Here is a 12,973-nt window from a genome sequence, read left to right as displayed (position 1 = left end):
AAACAGACCATTGTCCGCAGCGACTACCCAGCCTTCAGGAGAACAGTGACCACAACACCACACAACCCTGCCACAGCAACCTCTGCAAGACATGCCGGACCATCGACACGGATGTCATCATCTCACGTGAGAATACCATCCACCAGGTATATTTTACATATACTTGCAGCTCGGCCAACGTTGTCTACCTGATGCGCTGCAGGAAAGGATGCCCCAAGCCATGGTTCATTGGGGAGATCAGGCAGACGCTACGACAACGGATGAATGAGCACCGCTTGACAATCATCAGACAACTGTGTTCTCTTCCTGCTGGGGAACACTTCAGCGATCACGGGTATTCGGCCTCTGATCTCCAGGTAAGCGTTCTCAAAGCCGCCTTCATGACATATGACAATGCAGAGTCGCTCAGTAGAGCCTGATAACGAAGGTCCGTACACATGAGGACGGTCTCAACCGGGATTTTGGGTTCATGCCACACCATCTCAAACCCCCACCAATTGCCTGGACTTGCAAAATCTCACTAACTGTCCTGCCTGGAGACAATACACATCTCTTTAGCCTGTGCTTAACCCTCTCTCCACTCACATTGTCTGTACCTTCAACACTTGATTACCTGTAAAGACTCGCATTCTAACCATTATTTTGTAAATCTTACTCTATCTGAGATCCCGTAGCATCTGTGGAGAGAGAAACGGTCGTTCCCGTGAAAGATCTGCATTTGAAAAGTGAGCTATCTCTATTTGGAAAGACATGTTCACAAATCCCACCGGATCTGGAACGTATTTCCAACATTCCGCTGTAGCCACACAGAGCAGTAACAGGCTCTGTGGCTTAGTTGGTTGAAGTGCCTGTCTATTAAACAGGAGATCCTGGATTTTAATCCCAGCAAGAATCTTGTTTCTTCCTCACTAATATTTGTAACAGCGCCAGACCTATTAATCATTTCCTGCAAGTCTATTGTGTTTTCCTTTCACAGTGGATGGTCTACAACGATGAAACAAAAACATATTTTGGGTCTCCCCACAAATATCTGGACTATTTATTAACATGATCCAGGTATTTTCATCATCTTGCAGTGTGTAAAAAATCACCTGCAATAAACCCAATGCTGTTAGTTCCACAAACTCAGCTTTCCAATATTTTCTCAGGGAATTTTGAACAGTCAAATGGCCTTAGAAAAATACAATCCCGACAGTGCTGAAGGAGACCATTCTGCCCATCGAGTCTTTACAGATTCTGACAGAGAATCACACATCGGACCTATCCTCTCAGCGCCACGCGTCCACCCCGCTTATCTACCTACACATCACCTTGGGGACCAAGCGGCAATCTAGCATGGCCAATCCAACCAACCTGCTCATCTTTGGACTGTGGGAGGAAACCGGAGCACCTGGTTTCCTGAGATAACTTGCCTGGGCGAATGCAACTTGGACAGCAGTACAGAAGTCTGGCACCATCCAGGACAGAGAATCCCACTTCATTTAGTTCCCACGCATAAAAAATCGTTCCCTCCACTACCGACACACAATTGCAGCAGTGTGCACCATCCACACGATGCACTGCAGCAACTCAGCAAGACTCCTCTGCCAGCACCTTCCAAACACAGACCACTAGAAACTCGAAGGACCAGAGCAGCAGATGATTCAGAATTAGACCACAACGTTACAGAGCACTCTTAATTATTTATTAATTGTAGTTATTTGTAAGTTGTTGATATTGCGTGTGTATGTTCTTTTATCTTTATCGGCCAAATGAAGCGAAATATCCAGCTGAAAAAAAGATGCGAATGTTTCTAACCCAACCAGCGAACGTTGTGTCAAACTTTAAGAAAGGTTTGTGATTTATTCTCGAGTCAGTGGTTTCCCTGGGAGCCGGGTTAACAGAAACAGCATGGAGAGATGGCAGAGCAGGAAATGTCGGTGCCGAAGGTGAATCACATCAATGAGGCAGAAACTGGTTTGCTGTTAAACTGATCCAAAATCCATCTCAGGTGGGATTTGGACCCACAACCTTTGAATGGATGATTTGCCATTATGTAGAAGCCCAACGCGCCACAGAACCGCATACTGGAAGTTTACTTGTTCATATATGGATTTTTGGCAATGAGGAAACCATTGATACGTTCAGCAACCTCGTCGTTAAAACGTCGGGAACAGTTAAGAGGAAGTTCATTGAATGCAAGTCATGCTGGGACATCATATGTCTTTAAAACAGTTGTGAAAATACAGATCTTTGTTTCCTTTACACGGGAAATCTGTCCGCCACGGGATGATCCTCTCTCTCTCTCTCTTCCTCATTTTCCGTAAATCTCGCAGGTTTGATCGCCGGGAGACACACCCTGCTCTATCTGTCACAGGGCTGATCAGGACCTGTTCCCAATTGCAGTAAAAACAACTGCACAGAACACAACACAAAAACTGGAAGCTGGAAATCTGAAAAAGAGAACAAAGAATAAAGAACAACACAACACAGGAAACAGGCCTTTCGGCCCTACAAGCCCGCGCCGCCATTTTAACAGAAAATGCTGAAAATACTCAGCAGGTGAGGCAACAGTTTTGAATAATGGAGATTTGTGTAAAACCAGCTCTTGAAGCACAGCACAGCTGCACAGTTTAAAGTTTCCTTTCATCCTCCATTCTATGATTTTGAACAATTCAAATTGAGAATGTGCATTGTTATTCTCGTCGCCACAGCCTGGAAACCACTTCAGGTATTGATGTCACCCTTGGATTTTAAATTTGTAAATCCATTCTCTATCTTTTTAAAACTACTGTTGAAACTGTATCCAACACACGCTCAGTTCTTTGTGGAAGAGAAGGACAATTGCAAACATGTTCGGATGACTTTCCTTTGACTAGATTTGTACAGAAACATAAAGGCGGGAATCACACACAGCTCTCCATGAAACTCACCGGCTAAGCCCTGAAACGTGACAGTGTTTAATCAAGGGACGGTTCTATGTATCATTTATTATTAATGTAGAATAGATAAATTGAAACAGTATGCAATCTGGGCAATATAATTGAGCAAACTATGGGGACTGGGCAGGACAATCCTACCATGGGCAGTGAACAAAGTGAAGGTGTGACGTTGACTGAGTTGTCAGACGGAGCAGGGAGTCGTTGCAGAGTGAAGGAACATCGGAAAGTGGGAGTGTCAAATGTTTAATGGTCACTGCACAAGCAGACGGTGAAACGCAGACTTCAGGCTGGATATTCAGTGGGTTCTGAGATGGGTGAATAGACTGTGGCATCTTCGCATGGTAAAGGTGCAATAGGGATTAGGAAGACTAAAGGCATATCCTTTATTTTATATCATCTCTCCTTGATCTTCGGACCAAAATGCATCACTTCAAACTTCCTAACATTAATTAAGTTGCGTCTGTCACGTGTCTGCCCATTCCACCAGCCTCTGCATATCATCTTTAAGATTAACAATATCCTTCTCACTAAAGTTCATAATATTTTCAAGTTTGACGCCACTGGGAAATTTTGAGATTGAAACCTGTACACCCAGATATAGGTAAGTAATTTATCGCACGAAAAGCACGTTTCTCCCAATATTCCATCCCCAATCAGAAATAAGTAAATGTATGTGTAATATATATTTTAATAGGTTTGTACTAATAACTAAACTGTTGTAAAATGGAATTCTAACTCCGTTAAGCAACAATGACACAAAATGTTACTTTGTTCAAAATAAAATACCTAACGTTACCAATAGTTCCAATTAAAAAGCATCACCTTGCTGATTTATTAGTATTTAAGTGATGAATACAGAGGAAAGCAGTGCATTGGTGGGCTTCGAATTGATATGATCAACACATTTAGTATTTAGATATTCCTCCATCCCAGATTCGATATAATGAGAACATTTCTTGTCTGTCGTATCTTTCTCTGATGTCTAAATTTCAGTCCCATCAAATAGACCCCATAAGTCTCTCGGCAGACACAAAGGAATTCATCAGGCGAATGAGGCTGCCGGAGTTCTTCCACAAACACCAAGAGGCCAACAGTGAAAACCACGAGACAGCCAAAGAGATCCGTGGTGCAGGAACCAAAGCGGAAAGAGTCGAATTGGACTCCCCTGGAAGGCCGCTGCCCTCGACTCGACATGTATGCCCAAACCGTCAGGAGGTGCCTCAATGCCAGATTCTTCAGCCGCACTCACAAGACAGCACATTGTCTTTGTATCTGCGTGGCTTTCCTGCAGGTACACCGGTTTCATCCCATCGTCCAAAGATGTGGGGGTGAGGTTGATTGGCCATGTTAACATTTACCATTAGTGTCCTGACATGGAAGGGTCAGAGGGATGAGGGGTAAATATGTAAGGATATGGGGGTAGGGCTTGAATGGAATTGTGGCCAGTGCAGACTCGATGGGCCAAATGGCCCCTTTCTGCACTGTCGGGTTTCAATGATTCTATGAAGTGTTCTAAAAGTCACTACATTTTCAGCATTCACAACAAATTCAGACAAAGTGTTTGAAATATCAACAATTCTATGCGGGGAGAACAAACTGTGAGTTTTAAGACATGAACCAAATTTCTGCAGTTTATACTGACACCCACCCAAAATACATTATCTATGAATACATAATTTTCCAAGCTTGGGTTGTAAGGCCATGTATCAGAGAATAGGATAGTGCAGAAGAGGCCCTTTGGCCCATCGAATCTACAGTGATGTATGAAATGCCCTGGCCTGCCCAACTAATCCCACTCGCCAACACTCGGCCCATTGAGCAGAAAGCAGGCTCAGTGCCACAGACTGAAAGGAGGTTTTAGTTCACATGGGCAGCATGCCTTATGAAGTTAGGTTGAGGGAGCTGGGACTCTTTTCCCTGGAGAGACGAAGGTTGAGAGGCGACCTGATAGAAGTTTACAGAATGTTGAGAGGAATAGATAGGGTGGACTCTCAGAGGCTATTTCCCCGGTTTGAAATGGTCGCTACGAGAGGACACAGATTTAAGGTGCGGGGAGGGAGGTTCAGAAGTGATGTTAGGGGTAAGTTTTTCACTCAGAGGGTGGTGAGTGAATGGAATCGGCTGCCGTCAGTGGTGGTGGAGGCGAACTCGCTGGGGTCTTTTAAAAGACTTCTGGATGAGTATATGGGGTTTAATGAGATTGAGGGTTATAGATAGGTCAGTAGGTTGGTAGGTGATGTGGTCGGCGCAACTTGTGGGCCGAAGGGCCTGTTTGTGCTGTAGTGTTCTATGTTCTATGTTCTATGTTCTATGGTCGGCGGAGGCTCAGAGGGCTGAAGGGCTGCTCCTGTGCTGCAATTTTTTCTCTTCTCTGATATTTAAAGAGTACACATTGATTTACACAGCCGGAGACTGACAATTAGAGGATGAACCCCACAGGCAGTTGCAGAGGCTGATAGGTAAAATAAACCCTCTCATATAGAGGCCGAGAAGGACAGTTACAACATTAATCCCAAAATGGCAGAGCATCTCAAGGAGGGAATGAACCCCGCAGTCACTCTCAGCTCCCACTAACTGGCAAATACACATTGAGTCCCCAACAGTACCACGGACAGAGTGACTCCATCAGTCACATAGAACACCACGCAATTACTATTCAATACAATGTGATCAGAAGTGATAGAGAAGGAAAAAGGGAAGTGTGGTGAGAAAGAGATAGAAGAGCAAATCTGTATGCAGATCATGGATGACAGATACAGTATTAATTCCATTCTCTCACAGACAGACGTGGAGTTGCCGACGTTGGACTGGGGTAGGCACATTAAGTAGCATCACGACAAGAGGTTAAAGTCCAACAGATTTATTTGGTAACACGATCTTTTGGAGTGCCGCTCCTTAACCTGATGAGGAAGATGACAAATGTAATGAATCAATAGACTAAAAGTGGTCACGAAAAAACACTGGCCAGCGGGATTAAGGAAAATCCCAGGGCTGTTTATACATACATAATGAGCAAGAGTGTAGCCAGAGAGAGGATTGGCCCACTCAAGGGCAAGGGAGAGAATCTATGGGTGGAGCTAGAGTAAATGGGCGAAGTATTGAATATTGAATATTGAACCAATATTTCTCTTCGGTGTTCACGCAGGGGGACATGAATATAGCTGAGGAGGACATTGGGTTGCAGGGGTGTAAAATAGACAGTATTACGGTTGATAAAGAGGATGTGCTGGAAATTCTTGAGGGGCTGAAAATAGATAAGTCCCCTGGTCCGGATGGGATCTACCCTAGGATTCTCTGGGAGGCTAGAGAGGTGATTGCAGAGCCTCTGGCTCAGATCTTCAGGTCGTCATTGGTCTCTGGTGTAGTCCCGGAGGATTGGAGGATAGCGAATGTTGTCCCATTGTTTAAGAAGGGGAACAGAGACTTTGCCGGGAATTATAGACCGGTGAGTCTTACTTCTGTTGTGGGCAAGGTTTTAGAAAAAATTATTAGGGATAGGATTTATAGTTATTTGGAGTGTAATGAATTGATTAGAAATAGTCAGCATGGTTTTGTAGCAGGTAGGTCGTGCCTTACTAACCTTATTGAGTTTTTTGAGAAGGTGACCAAAGAGGTGGATGGGGGTAAGGCAGTTGACGTGGTATACATGGATTTTAGTAAGGCGTTCGATAAGGTTCACCATGGTAGGCTTCTGCAGAAAATGCAGATGTATGGGATTGTGGGTAATCTAGGAAGTTGGATCAGGAATTGGCTATCAGATAGGAGACAGAGGGTGGTGGTGGATGGTAAATGTTCATCATGGAGTGCAGTTACGAGTGGTGTGCCTCAGGGATCTGTTTTGGGGCCACTGTTGTTTGTAATTTTTATTAATGATCTGGATGAGGGTATAGTTGGGTGGATTAGTAAATTTGCTGATGACACCAAAGTTGGAGGTGTGGTAGATTGTGAGGAAGGGTGTCATAGTCTGCAGGGAGACTTAGATAGGTTGCAGAGCTGGGCCGAGAGGTGGCGGATGGAATTTAATGCGGAGAAGTGTGAGGTAATTCACTTTGGTAGGAGCAACAGATGTGTCGAGTATAGGGCTAACGGGAGGACTTTGAATAGTGTGGATGAACAGAGGGATCTAGGTGTGTGTGTACATAGATCCCTGAAAGTTGGGAATCAAGTAGATAAGGTTGTCAAGAAGGCGTACGGTGTCTTGGCGTTTATTGGTAGGGGGATTGAATTTAGGAGTCGCAGTGTAATGTTGCAACTGTACACTACTCTAGTGCGGCCGCACTTGGAGTACTGTGTGCAGTTCTGGTCCCCGCATTACAAGAAGGATGTGGAGGCGTTGGAGAGGGTGCAGAGGAGGTTTACTAGGATGTTGCCTGGTATGGTGGGGAGGTCCTATGAGGAGAGACTGAGGGATCTAGGGTTGTTTTCGTTGGAAAGAAGGCGGCTAAGAGGGGATCTTATTGAAACATATAAGATGATTAGAGGTTTAGATAGGGTGGATAGTGGTAGCCTTTTTCCTCGGATGGAGAAAGCTAGCACGAGGGGGCATGGCTTTAAATTAAGGGGGGGTAGCTACAGGACGGATGTCAGGGGTAGGTTCTTTACCCAGCGGGTGGTGAGGGATTGGAATGCCCTGCCTGCTGCAGTTGTAAATGCGTCTAGTTTGGGGGCGTTTAAGAGATCTCTGGATAGGTTTATGGACGAAAAGGGATTGGTATAGGCTAGTGGGTCATTGTTTTTGTAACTGGTCGGCGCAACATCGTGGGCCGAAGGGCCTGTTCTGCGCTGTAATGTTCTATGTTCTATGTTCTATTAAATGATTACTTTGCGTCAGTGTTGACCGGAAACGACGTGTATGATGATGAGTCTGGGGAAAGATGTGCAGGTGGTTTGAGTCATGTTGAGATCAAAACGGAGAAGGTATTGGTGCCCTTGAGAAATATTAAGGTCGACAAGATAAGTCTGATGGGATATACCCCAAATACTGAGAGAGACAAGGGAGGAAATTGTTGGAGCCTTGAGAGAAATCTTTGTATTCTAACTAGCTACAGAGGAGGTCCCAGATAATTGGAGAATCGCCGATGTTGTTCCTTTGTTTAAGAAGGATAACACGAATAATCCAGGTAATTACAGGCCGGTGAACTTTACATCAATGGTCTGGAAATTATTGGAGAGGATTCTTCGAGACAGAATATTTTCCCACTTTGGAAATGAGTGGACATATTAGTGAGAGGCAACATGGTTTTGTAAAGGGGAGGTCGTGTCTCACGAACATGAATGTGTGTTTCAACGAAGTGACGAAGATGGTTGATGAGAATAGGACAGTGAATGTTGTCTACATGGACTCTCTTCATAGGTCAAATTCTCCATCTCAGTCTACGATCTGGTCACTGGTAAATGGACACTGCACCCTCTCCAGTGGAATGAAATCCTTACTGAAGTGATTTGACCGGAACTGCACACTGTCCTCCAGCGGTGGCCTCACCAAAATGTTGTCCAGCTCGAACTGAACCTTCCTGCTCTTACAATCATGCATTACTATTCCATTCCACGCGCTGCATAAATCTTCACAACTCACAGACTCATAGGTATTTCCAATATTGAAACACATTGGGGGTTTCCTTTGTATTTTCAGGGATCTGGGAATCAGTGGATCATCCAAAAATAGAACTGAAAAATATGAAATCACAGCATTTATTGACATTGTGCTCATATCAGGGGAATATTCGACTTGTTGACGATGTGGCATCGCCACATCAAAGGTGAACCAAAATGCTGATGAATTGAACGAACGTTGATCTCAGGTCAGGAAAAGTGTCCCTACAAATGTAAAGATTTGCATTTTTGAAAGTTTCATTTCTTGACAGTCTTTGTTTCTGTTTTCAAAGTTAGAGAACAACACAAGTACAATTTGACATAATAAAGCTGTAACGAACTCCCCGTCGGGGAATTGAACCCCGGTCTCCCGCGTGACAGGCGGGGATACTAACCACTATACTAACGAGGAGTTAACCGACAAGGCGACCATACACATTGTACACTTGTCACTTACACTTCCGGAGCGACAACTCAGTTCTGATGAGATCAGTTCTTTTCCCCAAGACGGAGAACCATTTCATGCAGCAAACAGCGGCTTTAACTAACTCATTGAGACTTTTGGATTAGCAGGAAAGAGAATGAGATGGATGCATGAAGAAAAAGACGCAAATCAGGTGGAGACAGAAAGGTGCGTTTGCCGTTCATATCAAACCGCATGTTCTTTTTCATTTTGGAGGAAAGGCGGGGTCTTGAAGACTGAACATGCTGGACAATCTCAGCTAGTCTCTCTCCACAGATGATGTCAGACCTGCTGAGTTTTTCCAGCATTTTCATTTGTTGTTTCAGATTCCAGCATCGGCAGTATTTTACTTTTATCTTGTCAAGAAATACGTTGTTTTTCTTTTGTCGAGTGTAACAGGACAAAATTTGCGAATAATGCACAATTTGTGGGAAGGGAGGCTGTGAAGAGGATGTAAAAATATTCCAGATGGATCTAGATATACTCGGAGAATTAGAACATAGAACATAGAACATAGAACATTACAGCGCAGAACAGGCCCTTCGGCCCACGATGTTGCGCCGACCAGTTACAAAAACAATGACCCACTAGCCTATACCAATCCCTTTTCGTCCATAAACCTATCCAGAGATCTCTTAAACGCCCCCAAACTAGACGCATTTACAACTGGATAGCTTTCGGCAGATGGAGTTCAATGTGGATAAATGCGAAAAGCAAATTATTATCCTTCTGGAAAGCAGTTTCAAAATCTGTCTGGGCAGAGGGATCTGGCTGTCTCTGACCAGAATCACAGAAAGTCAGTATGCGGGTAAACTGTATAATTTTAAAAGGCAAATTGAATGTAAGCATATATTGCAAAAGATCTGGAGTAAGAAAGTCGAGAAATATTGTTTCAATTGTGTTGATGAAGCCACAACTGGAATATTGTGTCCAGTTTTGGTCCCCTTACTTGTGGAAAGATGAGGTGGTATTACATCCAGCACTTTTTCCTTTCCTTCTCTATGTGCGGTATGCTTTGTCTGCAAGAAACCACACCTTTCACTGTATACTATTTCATGTGACAAAAATAAATCAAATCACATCAAATCCGGCTGTCAGAATGAGATTACCGACGCGACTGGCGAGTTACAACCACAGGTCGACTTGGCGAGTGGTGAAAACTGATATCACTGCTTCTGATCTTCACCAGAACAGACAGTGAAATGGAACATTGTTCGGGAACATTCCTGATTTTACAATGTTGTTACGAAAAGATGGTTAATAAGCTGTGGGACACATTGAAAAGATGTTTCCATTCGCTCGCTTCTTGTAGTTGGCTCGTTGGTCTAGGGGTATGATTCTCGCTTAGGGTCCCAACATTAAAATGCGAGAGATCCCGGGTTCAAACCCCAGACGAGCCCAGGGTTTATTTTTATATTTTTTCAAAGTAGATTCCGAAAATGATTAAAATCAGGAGCAGATTAGAGTTCCCGAGAAATCATTGCAGAGAATATATTACAGCAGAACATGGCCCATTTACCAGTGGGCAGATCGTTGTGTGGGAAGGAGAATTTGAGCTATGAAGAGAGACTGGATTGGATCAGACTATTATGATTAGAGCAGTGAAGACTGAGAGGAGGCCTGATTGCGGTATATAAGGAATGGACAAGGTGAATCGGAAGCTGCTGCTGCCTTATAGCACGGGCATTCGACCTCTGACCTTCGGGTAAGCGTTCTCCAAGGCGGCCTTCACGACACACGACAGCGCAGAGTCGCTGAGCAGAGACTGATCGCCAAGTTCCACACACATGTGGAAGGGTCTCAACCGGGATCTTGGGTTCATGTCGCACGATCTGTAACCCCCATGACTTGTCTGGGTTTGCTAAACCTCACTTACTGCACTGTCTGGAGACAATACACATCTCTTTAACCTGTGCCTAACGCTCTTTCCACTTACATTGTCCGCATCTTTAAGACAGGAATAGCAGGTTAGCTGTAAAGACTCGCATTCTAATCAGTAATCTGTAAACTGTGTGCTGTCATATGCTCTGTCTGAGGTCAGAACTCTCCATTCACCTGACGAAGGGGCAAACACCGAAAGCTTGTGAGTTTACTATCAAATAAATCGGTTGGACTTTAACCTGGTGTTGTGAGACGTCTTACTAGTGGAGTGCCAAGGGATCAGTGCTGGGTCCATTGTTGTTTGTCATCTATATCAATGATCTGGATGATAATGTGGTAAATTGGATCAGTAAATTTGCTGATGATACAAAGATTGGAGGAGTAGTGGACAGTGAGGAAGATTTTCAAAGCTTACAGAGGGAGTTGGACCAACTAGAAAAATGGGCTGAAAATGGCAGATGGAGTTTAATGCAGACAAGTGTGAGGTTTTGCCCTTTGGAAGGACAAACCAAGCTCGAACATACAAGGTAAGTGGTAGGATACTGAAGAGTGTAGTAGAACAGAGGGACCTGGGAATACAGATACATAATTCCCTATAATGGTTTCACAGGTAGATAGGGTCGTAAAGAGTGCTTTTGGTACATTGGCCTTTATAAATCAAAGTATTGATTACAAGAGTTGGAATGATATGGTGAGGTTGTATAAGACATTGCTGAGGCCGAATTTAGAGTATTGTGTGCAGTTTTGGTCACCTAATTACAGGAAGGTTGAAAGAGTGCAGAGAAGGTTTACAAGGATGTTGCCGGGATTTGAGAAACTGAGTTACAGGGAAAGGTTGAATAGGTTAGGACTTTATTCCATGGATCTTAGAAGAATGAGGGGAGATTCGATAGAGGTGTATAAAATTATGATGGGTATAGATCGAGTGAATGCAAATAGACTTTTTCAACTGACGCTACGGGGAGGAAAAACATGTAGAGGACATGGGTGAAGGGTGAAGGGGGTAAGTTTAAAGGGAATATTGGTGTGGGGGGGGGGAGGGCTTCTTCACACAAAGAGTGTTGGGAGTGTGGAATGAGCTGCTGGATAAAGTGGTAAATGCGGGCTCACTTTTAACATTTATTAAAAAACTTGGACAGGTTCATGGATGAGAGGGGTGTGGAGGGATATGGTTCAGGTGCAGGCAAGTGGGACTAGACAAAAAAATGGTTCGGCACATCTAAGAAAGGCCAAAAGTCCCGTTTGTGTGCTGCAATGTTGTATGGGAATGGGGAATAAATGCTGCAGCTGCGGCTCTGTTGCACAGAAGAATTACACGTTGGACTTCTCATCGTTATCTGGTGAGATATTCCAAGATTGTGGTCAGAAACTCATCGGAGTCGGTTTTTTAGATAAGGAACTGGTGTATCAATGCTTTCAGAGAAGTGAAACTGCCTCCACGAAAATCAAACAATCCCCACAGTGCAAAAGAAGGACATTCGGCCCATCCAACCTGCGCTAACAGTAATCCGACCCAGGTCGTATCCGCGGAACCTCACTCATTGAGAATGAAGAGACACAGAAGATACATTATCGACGGAAGTGGGATTTGAACCCATACTTATAGAGCACGGTATTAGCACTCCACCGCCTTAACCACTGGGCCACCTCATCTGGCAAATACCGCGCTTTCTAATCACCTCTTGAACAAGGAACACATTTCTCCTGTGGGATAATGTTGTGTTTCTGCTTTCTTGTTAATTTTGGTTCGCTGTTACTCTTCCATTCGATTTAAATCCCGAGAAAGTAAAGAGGGAGACATTTCCGGTGTGAGCTTTGAATTCACCGAACATAACCCGGATGTAAAAAAAGAGAGGCTCGTGTTGTGAGCTTGTGGCGCAACGGTCGCCCGTCTGACTCCCGATCAGAAGGTTGCGTGTTCAAATCACTTCAGGCTCATGGAACTTCCATTTACCAGTCTTTGGATTTTGGATGCGGATAAAGTTGATTGTTCACGAAAAACAAATTTCCAAACGACGATAGATACTACACTTTATGTTTTTGCTCAATCTGCACCTGCACCTCGGGCAATAAAAAGACAATATAATTAAAGAAAAGCATTTCAGCTGTAAAGCAC

General features: G+C 44.0%; 1 protein-coding gene and 1 non-coding gene across 2 annotated transcripts in view; both read right to left on the bottom strand.

Annotated features, from left to right (window-relative positions):
* LOC145337819 (putative G-protein coupled receptor 139) overlaps positions 1–12,973 on the bottom strand; it is a 31,234-nt gene that overhangs the window by 13,164 nt on the left and 5,097 nt on the right. The gene's annotated exons all lie outside the window — the stretch shown is intronic.
* On the bottom strand, positions 8,854–8,925 carry trnad-guc (transfer RNA aspartic acid (anticodon GUC)). Its single transcript has one exon. It is a non-coding gene; the product is annotated as a tRNA-Asp (tRNA).

This window comes from Carcharhinus amblyrhynchos, unplaced genomic scaffold (genome assembly GCF_965287045.1).
Source record: "Carcharhinus amblyrhynchos unplaced genomic scaffold, sCarAmb.v2.hapA scaffold_79, whole genome shotgun sequence".
NCBI classification, from domain to species: Eukaryota; Metazoa; Chordata; class Chondrichthyes; order Carcharhiniformes; family Carcharhinidae; genus Carcharhinus; species Carcharhinus amblyrhynchos.
This window is presented reverse-complemented; position numbering and strand designations above follow the sequence as displayed.